Below are 22,601 nucleotides of genomic sequence, written 5' to 3'. Positions count from 1 at the left end.
TTTTACCTAATCTGCAGCTAGCTGCAGACTGTGTGTCTTTGATTTAATGTTATATTTGTTAGTGGTGGTTGCCTATAATTGTGACAGCACTATGTCTACGATTGTTATTACTTTAATGCTTTTATCTATGTATCAGTGTATGTCATGTTGGTGATCCTTAATGAAATAAATAAAATAATAAATGTCCAGTTTTGCGTCCAATACAGAATGACTATAGAGCTATAGAATGTTATTAGGTAGGCACGTGCGGGATGAAGTAAAACTTTACAATAATTATTGTCTTATATATTTTAATTTGTTAATAATCTTTGTAATATGTTACTGTGCTACGTATTATAATAGTGCAATATAGATCTGAATTTTTAATGATAATATTAAAGTTATGTAGGTAGGTACGTATAGTTTCAACTTTCAACTTTGAAATTAACGTTGCAATAATATGCAGCTTATTTTTATAATTTGAAAAGCACTGGTTAACTAATTGTTTTAGATTAGGTATTACTTATCGCTTACCATATGGTGACATAGTGTAAGCTTATTTCCTATACAAAAAATAAATATGCGGATGCGGGTGTCGGTACATATAACGTCTGTTTTGCTCAAAAATAAATTACATCAAGAAGAATTTGACTTTCTAAATCTGCGTAAAAAGTCCTCGAAGTGCGTGTCTACCACAGCCTGTGAAGCCTTTTTGGCTCGTGTCACGCAATGAGATGAACATATACCTATGTGTTTTTTTTAATTCCATTATTTATGCTGGTATAGATTCTGACAAATGCATAGCTTAAAAGCTTGCGAACCGAAATGTCAATGAAAATCTACCTCATAATTTTTTTTAGGTACTTACCTAAGTATTCTTACAATTTCGGTAAAGAAGCATTGTGTTAGCAATGTGAACAAAAATTGTACCGACTTAAATAATCAATCAACGTATTGAAATTCTTCGATAAGCTCAATTGCAATCTAGTTGAGCATTCCCTGCATTCGTCATATTAAAGCTCGAGTGTACCTATTGTTTTTAAAATAAACTATCAGCTACAACTTACAAGATAAGTAGATCCAATTCAGCACAACTTTTGTTTTCACAGTTCCGCTTTTTTATGGGCCTAACTTGTTCAAAAACCTGTTACTTCCGGGGTTTATTTGAAGAGTGCTTGAAATTTTGAAGTAAGTAATTTATATAACAATAGAATAATTACAACCATAAATAACTCAGGTATTACACAGTCCTCGATGTCTAGTATGCAATTGTTGCAGGAAGCCTTCACACAAAAGCAGTTTATACGCGAATATCATACGTATGTCTACAGCATAAGGATGGTTATTAAATAGTAAATACACGTCATATAATATCAATGGCAGTACATCGCTGTGGGGCTTGTCGTACGTTTGCAAAGAAACAATGCATCTGTATACTTTAAAACAGTTATTTATGAGGCCTCCGTACGAGCATTAGTTTCGAGTGCTGTTGCAATTTTATATTTCTTCGTGAGCTTTACAATATTTATAGAAATATTCTAGGAATTTAATATATGAAATAACACTTAACCTGAGCTGCGCCACTGATGGAATTGCTGGAATAACCTCAACATGAAAAATAAATAAGAGGAAATTTACAATAGATTTTAGGACTATTTACACTAATAATATAATTCACTCTAAACCTCTACGTCTGTATTTTAAACACAATGGTGTAATTTAAGATCTACAATATCTTAAAAAAATACGCCTTTTGTAATTGAGAGCAATGTTCGTAAGGCGCTATTTTGCCATTTTCTCCTTACATTATCGTTTTAACTTAGCAAATAAGCACTATACGAATATTGCTCATTTCCAAATCAGGCGTAACTACTTACTAAATTCCAGTACTAAAAATCTCCTTACTTACTAAAAAAATACATATTGCGTACCATCCAGATATTCCTAGATCCTAGTGAGTAATTTAATACACTTTTCTAAACACAACGAACGTTCTCCACAAGCACAGTTAATTTCCAAAGTAATCTTCAAACTTGATAAGGACTTAGTGGAACTCTGAAAGTTTTATACGACCACTTAAAGAATAAATATTTAAAGCAAACGTTGAAGTTTTGCTATATGCTTTTCCTTGGTTTTGGATGTCAATTGTGGTCTAGTGAAAGAAGTATTAACTTAATTGAAAATACTGGATTATCCATAGAGTTAGCTCCCCTATAGATCATGGGATCAATAATTCTGGATCCATTAAGATTTAGAAACTTGATACTGCTTTGCTACGTATTCTGCATTGTCTTAGACCGTACGTATGTATTCTGTATCTGTGTCAATGATTTAAATGCAATCAAACAGATCTGCTAGCATGCTAAAATACATTTCTTTGAGCACGATAAAATATGACCGAAAAAAGTTACAGACGAACACCATTGAACCTACACATTTTTACTAAAAACCGATCACAAACTTATGCCGTACGTATATATAATAAATTTCGTTCCGTTTTATTAGTTCAATTCCCCGAATGTTTCCGATGAAACACACTCCACAAACTATACTTTTCAAGTCTGGGACGGTGTAAGATGCCCCGTGAATAGAAACGAGGCTAGACAATCTGGAAATCAATAGTTGTTTGAAATCTATCGATAGCAGCTTTTCTAGGGGTAGAAAATTCTGGAATACCTACGTTAGTGGCGTGAATTTTATTTGGTAGGAAATTTTGAGTGCTAGATAAATTCTAGATCTGTAAATGTGGAAATAAAGGGTTGTTTTATATACATCAATTATTATTTCTCTCTTTCTTTCATGCTAAAGTAAGTTGTGTAAATAATCTCGATTGCCTTACCACAGAATATTTAATAGTTGGCCTTACTAAGATATAACGAAAAACCGCGACCAAGAGAGAAAATAAAAAATATATCTAGGTACCGACTTAGATACCTAATAAATAGTTATATTGCATGACTGTGAAATTATTTTAATTCTATCAGCTGTTTAGAATTAAATTTCTAGTTTAATTCGATTATTATACCTAATAGCTAGCCAATTTACATAATATTTAAGATTAATTTGAAACCACCGAATTAATCAGATTTACGTGGAATCAAGGTTCCTACTAAAATATTGAGAAAAGTTACGTAAAAAGGTTTTTATTAAAAAAGTTTGTTATAAGACTTATAATCTGAGTAAAGAAAGTTAGAGAATGACAATCAGAGGAATAAAACAAATTTCTTTATGGAATATGAATTGCTCTTTATCTCTATTCGGACAAACTTTAATTGAATATTACTCAAAATTGTTAGATTTTTGAAAATAAGTAAAATGACAATTAATGTTTTAGTCTAAAGACTCGAGTTCGACTCCCGCCTCGTGATCGAATTTTTTCTGTTCTTTAAACAATCTCATTTGTAATTTATAAATCACTAGCTTTCCGCGCGCGGCTTCGCCCGCGTTTTCAAAGAAAAGCCGCATAGTTCCCGTTCCCGTGGCATTTGCGGGATAAAACCTATCCTATGTGTTAATCCAAGTTACCCTCTATATGTGTGCTTAATTTCATTGTAATCGGTTCTGTAATTTTTTCGTGAAAGAGTAGATAACAAACACACACACACATCCTCACAAACTTTCGCGTTTATAATATTAGTTAAGTTATTATTATTATAAATCATATGAATACTATAAAGCAAAGTATCAAAATAAACAAATTTCTCATAAAAATAAGGGTTAGGTACAACCATCCTTTGTCCGTTTTTTCACAAGAAAAACACACATGATAATTATTTCTACAGCACAGCTTTACAGTTCCATAAGCCACGACTGCGAATGTCTTTGATCGTTTTGAGATGACTGAATTGAAAACGACGGCAATGAATGCCCGTATTTCCTTTCTGATTTTCATCCTGAAATTGTTAACGTAGCCATAGATTCGTATAAGACTGGAAAGCGCATGATTTATATAAAAAAAACTTTCTCCATTACAATGTTATAATGATGAGATGATGAAATTTAACACAAAACGTTCAATGAAAATGATTCAGTATGTTACTGGAAACCTTTCATCTAATTGGTAAACGTAAAGCTTTCTGATATATTTAAACGAATAAATAACTCCTTTTTATAAGAGTAGGCAACCGCACTGCAGTTTCACCTGATGGAATAGACCTTTTACATCACTTTTAGTTCTCAATAATAGTTTTCTGACTTATCCATCCACATAGCTATTATTGACACGTTGTGTCTTTATTAATGTTTCATTATACTTATAGAATTAAAAACTAACTTAACATAGAAGTATGTACATTAAAACAAATATAATTATATTACTTGCTACTAAAATTGTCATAGGCGCATATAAATGTTGATTTTTTTATCAGTGTTAATAATTAATTATTCTGGACTGTTGCGTATCCAGGATATTTTGTAAACCTTTGTGAAAGATGATGGTTCAGTAAATAGAAATGTGCTTCAGTTTGTACCATTTGTGGCAAGTATAATAAATGGTTTCAATAGAAACATGTATTTTCAAACTACACGGAAACTTGTGCTTGTATTTAATTTACGTAAAATTTTAGTTACTTTTGTAGTACATATATTATTCTGTTAGTAATTTTAGGAAAAAAAAAACAGAAAAATGTTGAAAATTCTATTACCTAATGTAAATAGGGTAACATATAAATAGTATATTTACGACCTTTAGTTAGTTAGTGTTACCCAATGTCGAGCAAGAGCAACGGCATCTCCATATTTTTTTAAGGCTCATACTAAGCCAATAACAAACATATTGACTAATTGCAGATACATTTTAATACAAAACAATTATTATTTGCTCCAGAAGTTAAAATCAAAATCTCAACCTAGAGAGTTCTCAACATACCACTAGATTCCTTACTCATGTTTCAGTAAATTATAAACGACTTAAGCACCCTATACACAAGTTTTAGCAAGTTCAATATTCAATAAATGTAAAGGAGTTCACTCTTGTGTAAGGTTACTTACCTTTGACGTAACCACAACCAATGTTTAATTAATATCTTTCGAGGTTTCGAGAATCAAATATATAAAACGAATAATCGCTTTCTACTGCTTTGATTAAGAAATTGAAGGACTTTTGGAGCTTTGAATTAGAGGGAATCTGTAATTGATTTAAAAAGTAGATTTTTCTATAAATTTGTTATTGCCTAGGATCCGATGGTACTTGATTGACAGAACAATTAAGTTCAATCAATTTTTTAGAACAGAGCCTATAGAATACTAGCACAGTATTACAATATTAATTATTACTAGTGTATAAATATCAAAACAGCACCTACTGATATAAATCGTTATATTTCAGTTGAAAGTTTATAAATTTCTGTGTTTTGTATTAGGTATGTGTATATATTAGATCCAAAAATTGTTTATTTAAATTATAGTATTTATAAAAATATAAACTACGAATTTATAAAAATTTAACAAAAATCAAACTATTGTCAACTATTGTAATGAATTTTAGACAAGTCTCTTTACCGTTTCCAAGCCGTTTCCTATTAGTACTTATAGTTTACCAGAAATAGCTATAGAGCTATATAAAAATAATGTATGTTGATATAGATCAAGGCTTATATACCAGAAACTACAAAGTGAATTCTATATCACTATCATTACTATGATATTAACAGGGTTTAATATGAACTCGAATCGCATAAATCCCATCAAAACAGTAAGAGAGAAGGTTCTAACTTCTGATAAAACCGCAAGATCATTATCCGCAGGATTATAAATAATTGTATCAAATTGTTGTATAGTTTTGTTTATAAGCTTTATAATTATAGGCTAAGCTGTAATACCTAACTCAAATGTCTAATTGGTTTTGGATTGCTGTTAAGTTTGTGAGCTTATCCAAATTTTGAACTTTGATTGACGATGGCATAATTTGTAATGGAGAGCCATAATTCTACTATTTATTTTTTCTATAAAAATCTGAAGTTTTATCAAATCAAAATAAAATACGCTAATTAATTATTAGAATTATTTGCAATTAATAGATGTAAAATGCACCTCCCATAATATTTACTCATCAGTTTTACAAATAAACGTAAATATAAAATAAATGGCGGTTTCACACGTGGTCGAACCCGCTGATAAAATAAAGCATTTCTATTATAGGCACATGTGTAACTCTTGTACTTATGCTATACTGCCAAGTATCATGAAAATATATTCAGTGCTAATTTCGTAAAAGAACACACATACATACTTATCCATCCTCACAAACGTTCACGCTTATAATATTAGGAAGAGTAACATAATACAAGATATTAGTAGCATAAGATAAGATATTTATTCGTAGTTCGATAGTTACCAATATCGACCAGAATATACACACAAAATACATTCTATATAATATATTATTAAGGTGAATCTGAGCCATTAACTTCGGAAATCAGCACAGCATCCGCTGCATTTAATACTTGGCAATATTTCAACGAACTTCTGCATATTTGGGTTATTCATAATATCACACAGATAATATATTGATGATTTTATTTGCATTTTTTAGTAGAAAAATATTAAATTCTGAATATACCTTAAATACATAATATTATGCATGAAAAATAATGAATTGATAGGAAAATTCACAGTAGCGGTCCAACCCGGCTTCGACCGTGGTACATTACGTTTTCTCTCTATAAGAATCATCCTCGTTCTTCGAGGAATATTATTAAAAATAATTAACGGAATCGGTTCAGCCGTTCTCGAGTTATGCGCTTATCAACACTTGCGATTCATTTTTATATTAAAGACAATTAATTATCTCTACATCTTTTTTTTTTCATGGTTCATAGTTATAATAACTTATATTAGCCAGATAAATTCACAATTAAAGTGTGTGTTTGTGTAAGTAGTAATTATTATAATCTATACTACACTAGATTTCCGCCCGCGGCTTCGCCCGCGTTTTCAAAGGAAAACCCGTATAGTTCCCGCTCCCGTTGGATTTCCGGGATAAAACCTATTCTATGTGTTAATCCAAGTTACCCTCTATATGTGTGCTAAATGTCATTGTAATCGGTTCAGTAAAATTTGCGTGAAAGAGTAACAAACACACACACACACACACACACACATCCTCACAAACTTTCGCATTTATAATATTAGTAGGATTTCACATTTCCATAAAATTATATAAGTGAAGCTAAATTTTAATACTAGTTTGTATTTTTTAATAAAAATAGCATGTAAATCTTCCAGCTTACATCAACAAAATAACGCAATAACACTAAATCTCTTCAAAAAGGTTTTACGGTTTGTCCGTACCTGCAAATAAAACCCACACACGCACGAGCGAGCTATTTTCATTTGAAAAACATATGTATGCAGTTTAAAAAAAAAGCTAGGTATTAGATAAATCATATTAATCTTACCAGTAGATTGTTTATAAAGCATTGAATGCATTAAAAACAATTTTTGTTGGGAGAGTATAATTATTATCGGTTATAAATAATGAAGTACCTATTAAAAAAAATAGAACCAATGTACTGAAGTATAATTTCTTGATCTCTATCTATATATATATAAAACTCAAAGGTGACTGATATAGTGATCTATCAACGCACAGCCCAAACCACTGGACGTATCGGACTGAAATTTGGCATGCAGGTAGATGTTAGGACGTAGGCATCCGCTAAGAAAGGATTTCCCGAAATTCTTGTGGGAACGGGGAAAAACGGGTATGCACGTACAAAGTCGTGGGCGGAAGCTAGTCTATTATAAAACACAATTTTTAAGTTGTTTTAAAATAAATTTCTTCACGAAGTCGCAGGTAAAAGGGGTAAGTAATAAAGTGATAAATTGCTATTTAATCTCTGTAATCATACCTCAGATTATCTATACTCACGTTCATAAAGCTATCCATAAAGTAAATTGAACTCTAAAACTAATGTTATACCAGTTATGCTAAAATCTGTAGCAGTTTCCAACTAACGGGCTCAGATGAGCCAGTGTTGGCAACTTGTATCTTCTGTAATAAGAGATAAATTATCAATTAAATACCCAAAGGGATATAAAACGTCTTTCAATCCATTAAAAAGTCTGTAATATATTTTTTTATTATTTGAAATCGTCCATAGGTCTCCGTTTATTTCGTTCAACTCCCGTAAAACAAAAATAAGAAGAAAATATGAGAAACAAAATAATGTTTAGCTTTCCATATAAAAAATAAGTTGAGTGAGAACATGAAACGTCATCGTCCTTGAGTGTATAGAGAACATTTCATTTTCTTTAGTTCCAAGTCTACTTTAGAAAAATCTCGAGATGCATTATACATAATATCATCCACATCAGAATTTAAAAGAGATCACCGCACGAATTTCCACACAAATTAGGCTCTATGAAAATTAGTCGATAGAATCATTTCATCGCTACATTCTTTTGAAAAAGAAAAATTGAACGTGTACTAAATTTGAATGGTTGTAGTTTTGAAACTATTACCTTTGTCCACAACTTCGCACGAACTAGACTTTGATTGTAAAAAAGTTTTATTGTTACCGGCCCTCGTAGAGTTCAACACTCCACGCTCATCGTACCGAAAAGGTTGGGCATATTATAGCGTATCCATTTTTAAAAGTTATATAGGCTTTGAACTAGTAAAGAATATATGCAAATTCCCGGAAAACAATTTTAATACAGTCTTATGCATATATATTTTAAGATTTTGTGTGAACTCTATTGTCAGCAAAATGTTATATTAAAAAATATAGAGACGTGTGTAATATTGGAGAATATATATTATTATCTCTCTGGTGTACTGCGGCATCTTCTTATTACAGAGATTGCGATAAGGAACACATGGAGTAGTTCCTTCACTAACATAAATTAGGAAAGTTTCAATATTAAGTTACCCCCTAAAAGCATTTTACACACTGTGCGATTTAGAAAGGCAATCCTTCCCAAATCTCGTGCAGCTTAAAACGTATACTTCACACTGGCAGACACAGCAGTGCATCAAGCCAGGAATATCCAATTACGCTTCAAAGAGACTTGTACCTCACGTGCAATTCCTTTCAAGTTCCAACATATACATACTTATTCTGACATCGAAATTTCGAACTTTTCAACAAAATATGTAGGTACATACTTCATTTATCAGACGTAAACTCGGAGTTAACCAGAATTTAAACAGCCAACTCCCGAACATCCTTTGAAGTTGGAGCGCAAAGTGAGCCTGAACTTACTTATTAGCTCTAAAATTTTACGGTACACGATTACGCAATTAATTTGCTATTTTTGTTTTTGTATGCGATAGAGGACGAGGTGGATCGCCCGGACCGTCGTCATGGCAACGGGGTGCGCTGTCGGCGCGCGCCGCATCTCAACGGCAGAAGTGACCCCGCCACCGCCGCGGATGCTGTGTCAAACCGTCCGTTACCCTTTTTTGACGTATCGAGAACAATTAGTGCGTCATGCTGCATAACCTCTGACAGCTAAGGTTATCCAGTGATATATAAGTGTCGATACAAATGTGTTTGTGTGTGATCGAATGTAATAGCTATGGAATGACGAGGGGAGGGATGGAACTGTGACCGGGGTGACTGCAGGGGAGGGGCGCTTTTCACGCTTGGTATCATGCCTTTCGAATTGAGATCAGGTAAGCCTTATAGAAACCGCTTAAGGATATGCGAAACCGCAAGTGCGTGGATTGAATCTTAAATGTTGTGATGTGAAATGATCGGATAGACATAATATTGTCAGCTCGTTTTGCTTAACAGAATAAACGTTGAATGGACATTTTTTGTAAACAGCCTTGAGTATTACATAAACGGAAAATAGCTCCTTAGCGAAAATGCCCCTCGCTAAAAGTTTTCTCCGTCTCGTTAAATGTTTTGTTTCTACAGGATCTCCAAGGAATTTTGTACACGTTTATTGCGAAAAAGTAATGAATTCGTTATTCATAGCCTTTTTCTTTTGTTTTCTAGTTGTTATCGTGTAAAATTTACCACTGTCAGCAGAGCAATGTCCTCTGAGGATAAATTTAAGGGTTTCAACATTTCTCTTGGGATGTTCATTTCGCTTCATTTTTCATGTTTATGGCTTACATTTAGCTCTATTTGAGACAATGGCACCGTTAAGTGGCTGTTTATCCCTTTCTGCTGCTTCAAGAGTTCCTACTGAAGCTTTGTAATGAAATTCTGCCGTGATATTGGAATAATTCATCTTCTTGGTGACTGCTTTATGTATTTTATACATTTTGACGATGTGCTGTTATGTATTGTTCAATGTTCATACAGATATGGAGATAGTTTTACAGCATCAGAATTGTATATTTTCTTTTGTTTAACGATAATACAATATGTGTACTTTTTATCTACAATTAAATGAGATTTGTTTTATTATTCTGTGTTTTATTCGAAAAGAAAGTCGCATATAATATACGAATCTTCTTTCTATTTTCCTAAATGAATGAATAATTACATATTACTGATCAATTGCGTAGGATAAACAGCTGAAACAAACGTTTTAATACATCAGCGTTAAACTGAATAATACATTTTTTGTACCGAAATGAGATTGTTCCTCCAAGCTACTTCGCACCAAGTAAAGATACATTTTTAAAGACCCGAAGCGTAGCGTCAGCGTCACGTAGTCTCATACAATGTAGGATTTCACTGAAGTTTTCATTGTATAATGGTGCAACACTGTATTGTTAAAACAGTAATAGTGTGTAGTTTTAGTGTATTTTATAATTGGAAAGATACGACCAATTTAGACGTCTGAAATTGTATAAGTATTTATATAGATGTAGGTTACTGAAGACGAGTAGAGGTTTTCACTATTTCTTTTAGAAATCTCGTTTTATGATAATCATGAACGGTTGTGTGAGCTTTTGTTTCAATATTAAACCTGAATTTGTATGGGGAAAGATAGTCTATTAAAAATTTATGAACTTGGTAGCAGAGGCAGGAACAAGTAAAATTACTTGTATTTTGATTAAATCTGTAGGTTATTGTGACTGTGTCGAAAAGAAGCACACAATTTTGTAAATAAACACGACTAATCAGGAACTCTATATTCAGATGATCATACAAAAGAAGAATAAACTTAATGTAATTTTATATAGTTGAGAACAATTATTCCATTGATATGATATGATTTATTGAGTTATGCAGAGGTATGCGAGGTATGTCGACTTCAGGCTATTAAATAGGTCCTATTAGTTCATTGAATAATATTTATAATACTAGGTAAAATGAATGTTATAGGTTAGGTTAGCAATGACTAGTATTGTCTATCTGAATCCTGTATTAGAAATAAATTTGATTAAACATAGAATTATAGAAGATGGATGTTAAATAGTGCTTTAGTTTTAATGTCACCAAGGGGTCCCATGGAACAGCATTTGTCTTTAATAAAAAATATTGTAAATATGCTACCTATATGTATCTAAATTAATGTATGGACTACTAGCTTTCCGCCCGCAGCTTCGCCCGTGCAGTCAAATAAAAACCCGCATAATTCCCGTTCCCGTGGGATATCCGGGATAAAACCTATCCCGGGGTAAAAAGTAGCCTATGTCCTTTCTCGGGTATCAAAATATCTCTATACCAAATTTCATGCAAATTGGTTCAGTAGTTAAGGCGTGATTGAGTAACAGACAGACAGACAGAGTTACTTTCGCATTTATAATATTAAGTATGGATGGATAATCTCAAATCTGATACCCAAAGGATACGATTATTTTTGTGTTAGATGCACTTTTATTTCATATTTATATATCGTTAATTTTATATTTAATGTGTATTGCGATAACAATGTAATATATTGAAATATTTTATTTTACACTAGCTTTCCGCCTGCGGCTTCGCCTGCGTTTTCAAAGAAAAACCCACATATAGTTCCCGTTCCCGTGAGATTTCTTGGATAAAACCTAGCCTATGTTGCTCAATGAAGATGCAGCTTTCTAATGGTGAAAGAATTTTTGAAATCGGTCCAGTAGTTTATGCGTGAAAAACCATACATACATACATAATTACAAACCTTTCCTCTTTATAATATTAGTATAGATTATAACATTTAATTCACAATATAAACGTACTTTTTTCTTGTTCACTCTACCAATAGATATGAAACGTATTCCACGTAGCAAAACTAGAGCTTCGAGGTGTTCTACAGAGTTTCAAAGGATGGGTACAAAATTAAATATTTAAACGTTTTCGCCAACTAATTGCGCATTTTGTTCCGCTTTCCTCGTTGAAGCGAGAAAACATTAAATTTTACTTACTAATTTTATATTCTATTTTTGCTTTTTTATTTATTATCTCATGCATTTAGTATGTATTCAGTTCTTGTGAAAGTCATACTACCTATAGTATTATATTATCTGTGTACTAGCATTTCCACTACTCCTATATATAGCAAATCGATTCATGAGTTTTTAAACTATTTATTATTAAATATAAATAGATATAGATTATTATATCTAAATCAATATTTCTACAATTTAATAAACATAATATATTTACACAAACTTATAACAAAATAAATCTTATATACTTAAGTAAATAAATACACTTCTTTTCTTTATTTTTACTAAATTTTCACTATAATTTCATCTATCTTTTTAACCGACTTCAAAAAAAGGAGGAGGTTATCAATTCAGCCGGTATGTTTTTTTTTTTTTTTTTTTATGTATGTACAACGATTACTCCGTGGTTTCTGAACCGATTTACGTGATTCTTTTTTTGTTCGATGCGGGATGGTGTCGAATTGGTCCCATAAAAATTTTATTCGGATAGGCCCAGTAGTTTTTATTTTATGAGCATTTTTGTCTGTATTTGTAAATGTTGCAAGACGTGCAAGTTTGAAGTCGGTTGTTTTTAACGCAGTTATTGACTTGTCATATTTCGACTAGGGTCACATAAACAGCACTGGGTGAATTCCACCAGCTGCATATTGAATCGTAAATTCGGTTCCCAATGCCGTATGTTTGCACACCGCATTTGGTTTTCTTTTCATATTTACCAGAGACTCGATGAGTTCGAATTTTTATGATTATTGTGTTTGAATAAATTATTTTGTGAGACTATCTATACTAATAAAGCTTTGGTACTTAAACTAAATTAAGCTACTGATTCGATTTGATCAATTCTATTTATTTCAGTAAGTCTATTTATCGAGGAAAGCTAGGTATATTATCTACTATATAAAAATAAGTCGGGTTTTCCTTCCTGACGCTATAACTCCAGAACGCACGAACCGATTTCCACGGTTTTGCATTCGTTGGAAAGGTCTCGGGCTCCGTGAGGTTTATAGCAACGAAAAGGTGTCTCTGGTGGAGAAACAGAGTTCGCCGGGTTTGGTAGTGCTAAATAAAATCACGCTACGACTAAGAAGTCTAATTGAATAAATAAATGTTTGAGTTTTAGTTTGAGTTTGAAGCATCAATAAAAATGGTGCAAAAATATAAAGAAATATTCCTTTTCATAATGGACTAAGTTGTGTGATTCAGCTAATCTAAATATAATTCTAATTACATCAGCATTTCTATTCTTTTCGTATTTAAAAGCTGAATCTTATTGTAGCTTGCAGATAAATTTATAATTTGTGTTAACCGGCTTTGAGTTGAAGAAAGTAATTAAATTGCACTTATTTTAGTTTTCAGCCATTAAAAAGACTGGACGCGATTATTAATATTACAACATCGTTGTTTCTTTGAGTTCCTTAATATTACTTCACTATAAACTGGTTTGCTTTGCATAAAGGTCAAAGGTATTTTTACTACATTATCTATTTATTCATTATATTATTTCATTCAAAAATGCTTCAATTAAATATGTATAGGAGTTATAAAAGCTGATCAAAATTGCAAGTATTAAAACTGCTTTTATAAAGATACTAGCTGTGCTCCGCGGTTTTACCCGCAGTGCTCCGCTTCTGTTAGTCTTAGCGAGATGATATATAGCCTATAGCCTTTCTCAATAAATGAGCTATCTAAAACCGAAAGAATTTTTCAAATTGGAATAGTAGTTCCCGAGATTAGCGCGTTTCAACAAACAAACAAACTCTTCAGCTTTATTATATTAAGTAGAGATTAAATTCACAATTAAATAAGCTCTTTGCAAACACAAAAAAAGTGTGGATTATGCTCATATATTTGAGTTATTGATAGGTCATTTGTGATTGAATACTATAATACCACATTGTATTATAATACAATGGGTATTAGACGGGATGATGACGATGACGTCATATCAGGTGGCATAATGCAGCTTATATATTTAAGCTGATAGTATATTCATGCAACATATATAATATTTGGAGGTATACTCGTACATAGCTGCATTGTTATGGAGTGATTGTTTTTACTAAATTACCTGATGTAATACACTTAATATTATAAAGCTGAAGTGTTTGTTTGATTGTTTGAACGTGCTTATCTCAGGAACTACTAGTCTGATTTGAAAAATCTTTCGATGTTAGATAGCTCATTTATCGAAGAAGGCTATAAGGCTTTATATCATCACGTCAACAGGAGCGCAGCACTGCGAGTAAAACCGCGGGGCACTGTTAGTGTAATATAAAAAATCAGGGCACTTTTTCTTCGTAACTATAAGACAAAGATACAGCTTCATAACAAATCCTAATGTAAAGATATATCATTCAATTTAATTCTACTGTACAAACAATTTCCAATAGATATCCATTTTTAGCAGCCAGATCAATGTACGCATGTTGCGATATTTAAATAAATATTTGTTGTTATTGAAGATAAAGTGGATAGTGTATTTGAAGAAGCTTTTTAGCAGACCAATTTTGATAGAAGTTGGCAAGGATCGCCTCTCATGAATATGTATTACTTTCGATTCGCTATATAAATCTAAAATTATATGAAATATATATTCCTTTTTATAGTAATCTCAACGCAAATATATTTGACAATATTTGATTTTCTTAAATATTGTTTTCTCTTACAGTATTCGACATTTTATTAGAGTATGATAATATTATGGTAATGCAGTAACGAAGTATTGTCTTTTTTGATAGCGTTTGTAGTTCAAGCTGAACTTTTTCAAGAAGTTCTGAATAATATTTAATTTAATAATTACTCAAAGTATTGAAAATTATATACTTGCATACATATATCTAATAATTGTATTAAAAAACTTCAAAATAAGCTTTTATCAATTGCGTTTTCTCATTTTCCCGTTGTTCAAACGCTCTCAAGATATTTTCGTACCAATGAACACCAACTATTGGTTTTTATCATTTCATTACATTTAGTTAGCAGTCGATTGAAGCTCTATGGATAGCGAAAAAACTGAATTGTAACAGATGAATGGTTGCGTCTTTGTGTTGGTTCTTCAAAGCAATAATCAGAAGCTTTCAGCTGTGTATTGTGTAACGTGTTTGTGTGAATACTTTAGATGTTGCAATTTGTTATATTTACGTGTGATGATAAAGCTTACCTTTGGTGAATCCGATTTCAGTGTGTTTGTTTATTCTTATTATGTGAAAGTATATCTAGCTGGAAAGTGCGAAGTGTGTATTTTAGGTACCTATTATAAGACACAAACGTTGAATACTTACACAACTATTTATCTACTACCTTATTATATCCCAGTAAAGCATTAGAGTAATATTATATATAAATTTAAATTCCAAGTTCTCTGTTCTATACTATCAAGTATCTACGTCTACTAAATTGCATATTACGTAAATTTCTTCTGTTCCTAGCATTATTGTGTAGAAAGAAACGCCGTTTGATCACAAGCGTGGCTCTAGATTGCTTTGTATTGATCGATTGTTTTATTTCCAATCGCACAAAGCAGGACGCCCACTAGGTGACATTTTACTGGCCTATCCATTGATATTTCATGTCATGTGTATCATTTTTTGAAGTTAAACTTCTTTAGGCGCGTTGAGAGTAAAATTTAAAGGTCGCATGGCAATTCTGTGACGTCATGGAGTAAAGCGACGATTTTGGTATCTTTGAATAGAGACTATTCTGACACGTGTGCGCACGCTCTTTTTTATCTTGTAGTAATCCTACAATTACCTACATAAAAAACACATGGTAGGTAATAATAATCTGACAAATATATACTTGTTTATATAGATATGCAAAAGAATATGGATATTGATAGGGAAAATATTTAAGTAAGAAAATTGTTTCTGGAAATTGTAAGCGATACGAAAACAAGGATGCGTATTATATTTTGTGTTAAGGAAAGTGGGAGAACTATAAGTGACGTAGCAGCTTCCTTATTTCTCACATTATACGAAACGTGATAACATTTTATGAAATACACCCTCGCCACGGCAACGCCCTAGTTGACCCGGTATAAAATCAAAAACATAATATTATAGCCTAGTATTGAGAAATATTATTATAGGGAAAGAGAGAAATATTATGAGAAATATTAGGGAAATAATTTTTAAACTTTTAAATTGCTGTTGATTTCATTCATCACATAATTATAATATAATAAAATTGTACCTGTTACTTCTTATCTTTTGCCCAATAATATTACCATCAATAACGCTTTTCTCTTAATCATTATTTTCACAGTATCAAAAAACGTAATTAAATATTATGTTTTTAATTAATCTTACTAACATTACTCTATGTTTTTCGAACACAATATAAAACCTTATTACGTTTCAGAATTATCGTATATTTAATAAAGTTATTTCAAATATACTTCTCATCATACTTAGTCTTATCGAGGCTCAAAAACATTTTATATTAATATACTTTGCTTCATCCAAATTTTAATTTTGCATAGTTAAGGTGACATGAGAGGGCATGACTCTACGAAGATATTGTCTGGTTGACGAACTCGGTTGAAATTCTATTCCCAAGTGGTATTCTTATAAATAGTTAGATTTTTGTCATTAGATAATGGAACGAGTGGGTGGGTAATTGTGAATTTTCTCTTTTAAATAGTTAATGTGATATATTAGAGTAATTTGATAATCACTAATATTGTAAAGTTGAAGAGTTTGTTTGTTTGTTTGTGTGCGCTAATCTCAGGAACAACTGGTCCGATTAGAAAAACTATTTCGGTATTAGATAGCCCATTTATCGAGGAAGGTTATTATCATCACGCTAAGACCAATAGGAGCGGAGCGGGTGAAACCGCGTGGCGCAGCTAGTGTTTAATATAATGTATCAATGAGAGTAATTTTTATTAGTATTGTATTTTTAGATATTTTATTTCAGCTCTACATTCAATGTTTTTTAATTAATTCGTAGGTTTTTACCAACCGACTTTCCTCGACTTGTACTGGTAAGTGAAAATGTTAATATGTTGTTATGCACGTTGTTATCAACTTTAAAAATACACATTTATGTAGCGTAATATGCATATGGTAATATTCTTCAAAAGGTATTTTTAACATGAATATAGACAGAAAAATAGCATTGACCCAGAAAAAGAAAAAAGAACTAGCCAAAATAATAATGAAGATAGCAAAAATATGTATAACAATATCAATTAACCAAACGTAGCTTTATACCTGTAGGCTAGTATATTCACAGTAATGAAAATTCAAATAGGCTCCTTTCAGGATATAATAACTCTCCTTTATTATATGTTGGTATGAAAATTGTTTTCTACGGTAAATGAGAAAAAGTAGGACCGCTTTATACCGTAAGATAAATTCGCAAAATAAATTGTCAGAAGTTTTTATTGTTTGTTAGCGGAGGCTTAACTTACTTTTGGTGTAAGTGATCATCATAAACAAGATTTATCCGGTTCCTAGCTGTTGTTTTTATCCTTTCAGTTTATTCAAGTCAATTATACCAATTGCTGGGTTGATTGTTATGTGACTTCTTTATTATAAAATACTGTAATAAAATAAAACTCTTAACTATTATGTCTGAGAGATGAGAGAGATTAGATGTTTCCGATAATAATATCAAACAATTAATCAATAAAAAGTAAATTTACTATGTCAGAAAATTCCAATATAATGAAAAGAATTAAATGCAAGAGAAAAATAAAAAAAAGCAATAGGTAGGTACATTTAGTAAAACATGATTATATTAGAATTTTTCTAACTTGAACAAATACGAAAATGTGAAACGTTGTTTAATTTAAAACCTCAAGAGCGTAGCAAATAGAGTGACCTGAAACTCGTTCGTTCAGAAACAGACACAAGAAATCAAATAACGCGGTACAAACTAGCCAACTGGGAACTTCAAGCTAGTAAATTGTTCATTGTCTCGTATTGTGTATAGAAATACCTAATTTATTTTGGTATTTTATGTATACTTTTAATATTATGATAAAAAGTAGTAGTTCTTAAGGTTCTATTCAATTTCTTTATTCTTTCAAAACACAATTTTAATATTGTTCTTATACTGAACAACAGTGAATACGAGTTTTCGTTTATACTAAAAGATCACGAAAGAATGCTCTTGCTCTAGCTCTAGGCTCTATGATCGTTTGATGTAAATGCACCATTACGATGTTACAGAATATACATATATAGAACTAACATCTGGAATTGAAATCGATTTTGTTCAAAATATATACATAACTAAAAATATATACATACATAAATATATACCTCTAAGTCTTTATTATCTTAGTCTATTCAAATAAAAGTAAACTAGATAAGTAAATATTTAATAATGTGAAACTACGTTGTAATAAAATTATTCATACAACACACAGACAATGCATCAAACGAGATATTAGCAATGCTGACGAATTAGTCAAAATTAGTAGCAAAGTGAAGGAGTTGGTACGTTCAAATAGCCTCAGCTGCGTAACGAGAATGCGCAGTTGAATCTAGTTTCAAAGGCTTTGCAACTTGGCACAATGCCAACTAGCCGATGTTTCATTTCATTAGATCGGAGATCTGCGCCCCTTTTGCGTTTTAAATTTGAGTAATAGACCAAACTAGTTCGGACGTGAACTGAATTTGCGTATGTTATCGATTATTAAATAGTTGTCTGCGAAAAATTTCCATGGAAATGGGAGGTTACAACGCGGTAAAAAGTCTATATCATTCCCTAGCCTCCTATCTCCAGTCACTAAAATCATACCATATAACCGGTCCGTGGCGACGTAAATGATAGACGTACGCTTTCTCATCACTACATAGTATAAAACAAAGATGTTAGTGAACTTAGCAGATCATTTTTAGCAGATCAAAAAAAAAATGTGAGTTCTTATCGCGTGCAGTTGAGTTCTACAGTTCCTGATACTTTTTAGAAATAGTTCTGGCGTTTTTACCTTAAAAACGACATTTGAAAAAATGATCTGCCAACTTCCCGTAGCAGATCATTTTTAGCAGATCAAAAAAAAAATGTGAGTTCTTATCGCGTGCAGTTGAGTTCTACAGTTCCTGATACTTTTTAGAAATAGTTCTGGCGTTTTTACCTTAAGGGTGCTATAACAGTTTTTTAACAAAAACCGCTATTTTACGGTACAATTTTAACTCAAAGCACTTACACGTGAGAACAAAGTAATATCTTAATTTAAAGATAATATATTCAGTTATACGATCATCTTATAAAAATTGTACGACGTCATACAAAATTGTCACTGAAATACGATTTTCCCAGCACAATGATCGCATAAAATGCAAAAAAATGGGGTCTAAACCGGTACACTTTTAAGAAAATTAAAAGCCTAATCTATCTTCTTACCTATAAATTATTGAGGGATATATAGTCCTTTATAGATTGTGATAATTTTTTTGTATCTAAATCAAAATTTTATTTCAATTATAAGCTAAATTAAAAATACTTGTCGATTTCTTCATACATTTTGCTCTCGCGGGTCGTCAGACCGCGCTCAGAAGCGCTCTTGGAAGGACGGGTGTATCGCTCCTCGTCCCAAAAATAAAAACGAATTAGAAAAAGATTATTGTGCGTATACTGTCGTTTTCGTGATTTGAAATATTTGATACTTTATAAGAGTAAACTGTATAAGTTTCATATTCCAGTTATTTGTAATTTAAAATTATGTTTTAAAAATTATGTTGACTGAGATCCTCTTTTTTTATGGGTTGTTGAACGGATTGGTGGGGTAAAGCAATTTGACAAAACTTAAATCCAAAATGGCGCCGACGAAAATTTGCCATCTTTTCGTCATGGGTGTCATTTTCATGGTTTTTGGGGTAGCTATTAACCAATATGAGGTCAAAAATAAAATCCAAGATGGCGCCGACGAAAATTTTACATCTTTTCATCATGGGTGTCATTTTCATGGTTTTTGGGGTAGCTATTAACTAATATGAGGTCAAAACTAAAATCCAAGATGGCGCCGACGAAAATTTTACATCTTTTCGTCATGGGTGTCATTTTCATGGTTTTTGGGGTAGCTATTAACTAATATGAGGTCAAAACTAAAATCCAAGATGGCGCCGACGAAAATTTTACATCTTTTCGTCATGGGTGTCATTTTCATGGTTTTTGGGGTAGCTATTAACCAATATGAGGTCAAAAATAAAATCCAAGATGGCGCCGACGAAAATTTTACATCTTTTCGTCATGGGTGTCATTTTCATGGTTTTTGGGGTAGCTATTAACCAATATGAGGTCAAAAATAAAATCCAAGATGGCGCCGACGAAAATTTTACATCTTTTCGTCATGGGTGTCATTTTCATGGTTTTTGGGGTAGCTATTAACCAATATGAGGTCAAAAATAAAATCCAAGATGGCGCCGACGAAAATTTTACATCTTTTCGTCATGGGTGTCATTTTCATGGTTTTTGGGGTAGCTTTTAACCAATATGAGGTCAAAAATAAAATCCAAGATGGCGCCGACGAAAATTTTACATCTTTTCGTCATGGGTGTCATTTTCATGGTTTTTGGGGTAGCTATTAACCAATATGAGGTCAAAAATAAAATCCAAGATGGCGCCGACGAAACTTTTACATCTTTTCGTCATGGGTGTCATTTTCATGGTTTTTGGGGTAGCTATTAACCAATATGAGGTCAAAAATAAAATCCAAGATGGCGCCGACGAAAATTTTACATCTTTTCGTCATGGGTGTCATTTTCATGGTTTTTGGGGTAGCTATTAACCAATATGAGGTCAAAAATAAAATCCAAGGTGGCGCCGACGAAAATCTGTTATTTTATTTTAGTTTACTTCTTTATTATTAAGAAAATTACACCTATGACGAAAAGATGTCAAATTTTCGTCGGCGCCATCTTGGATTTTGGTTTTAACCTCATATTCGTTAATAGCTACCCCAAAAACCATGAAAATGACACCCATCACGATAAAAGTCAAATTTTCGTCGGCGCCATCTTGGATTTTGGTTTTAACCTCATATTCGTTAATAGCTACCCCAAAAACCATGAAAATGACACCCATCACGAAAAAAAGTCAAATTTTCGTCGGCGCCATCTTGGATTTTAGTTTTGACCTCATATTAGTTAATAGCTACCCCAAAAACCATGAAAATGACACCCATGACGAAAAGATGTAAAATTTTCGTCGGCGCCATCTTGGATTTTAGTTTTGACCTCATATTTGTTAAGAGCTACTCCAAAACCTTGAAAATGACACCCATGACGAAAAGATGTAAAATTTTCGTCGGCGCCATCTTGGATTTTAGTTTTGACCTCATATTGGTTAATAGCTACCCCAAAAACTACCCACACTTGCAAATGTGTTTGCTACGTAGGAAAAGTTCAGATTTAAGAGTATCCTAGGTAATGTGTTATGTGACGAATACCTATAATTTATTTCATTCCGACTATTTTTCGGAATAACATACATTTACCATACATTTACTAAGAATTGTATACAATGCCGGATTTAATACAGTGCCGGTAACATCATATGTATGATAATAATTCTACATTTCTTAAAAAGCTTTGATATTGTATACAATTCATAGATTATTATTCAATGAAATAATGATGTAAAATAGTCACACTTTTTTAAGTTGTTTGAATATACTAACATACTTATTAGGATCGTACCTACTAATAAAAGTAACAAAATGAATTTTTAAAGTTCCTAGTAATCTTCTGGAATCAATTTCAATAAAAATACATAATATCAAAAATTAAAAATAATATCAAGTATGAAGATGGTCTATAAAATGGAATGCGCTATGTTTACGTGAGCGTGATATTGCCGCGAACAAAGTTACGTCGTTAGATACCTAAATTTGAGTAACGCAGATTTGTGACAGCGTCCTTAACAAACGACATTTGAAAAAACCCGACCTGGACCCGGCTTAACGTGATGCTAAAGCTGGGTCCACATTTGTAGCATTTCGGTGTATCGTATCTCCGTTGCGTGGCCTCGGCGCGTATCATGATCGCTAGTTTGGACGCAAGATGATACCCGTTGATGATACACGCCGTATCTGATACGGCCCGATCCGCACTAACCGTGTATCATGATACACCTCGTATCTGATACGCGTATCACGATCGGTGGTATGGACGTATTTTGATACTGTATTACGATACGATATACGTGATACACCGCGAACCATCGTGTGTCGGTTTTTCCGCGATCATCAAAGAGGATACACATCGTATCGATCAAGTTTGGACGTGAATGCAATTGATACGCGATCATTGCCTGTGTTCCCGCCATTTCGTGGTTTGTTGAAGATGAAGATGAGCTGGGATAACGAAAGTGTTATAAAACTAATCGACGCCTATAA

General features: G+C 32.2%; 1 long non-coding RNA gene across 1 annotated transcript; it reads left to right on the top strand.

Annotated features, from left to right (window-relative positions):
• Nucleotides 1-19,340: 19,340 nt before the first annotated feature.
• Nucleotides 19,341-22,062, top strand: LOC149901295 (uncharacterized). The gene is made up of 2 exons (XR_016457688.1): nt 19,341-19,425; nt 21,938-22,062. It is a non-coding gene; the product is annotated as an uncharacterized LOC149901295 (long non-coding RNA).
• The last annotated feature ends 539 nt before the right edge of the window (nt 22,063-22,601 follow it).

This window comes from Colias eurytheme, chromosome 17 (genome assembly GCF_061535395.1).
Source record: "Colias eurytheme isolate Ceu_HAF_F1 chromosome 17, ilColEury1 Martin Lab GWU primary, whole genome shotgun sequence".
Taxonomy (NCBI): Eukaryota; Metazoa; Arthropoda; class Insecta; order Lepidoptera; family Pieridae; genus Colias; species Colias eurytheme.
The sequence above is the reverse complement of the archived record's forward strand: the minus strand, read 5'-3'. Positions and strand labels throughout refer to the sequence as shown.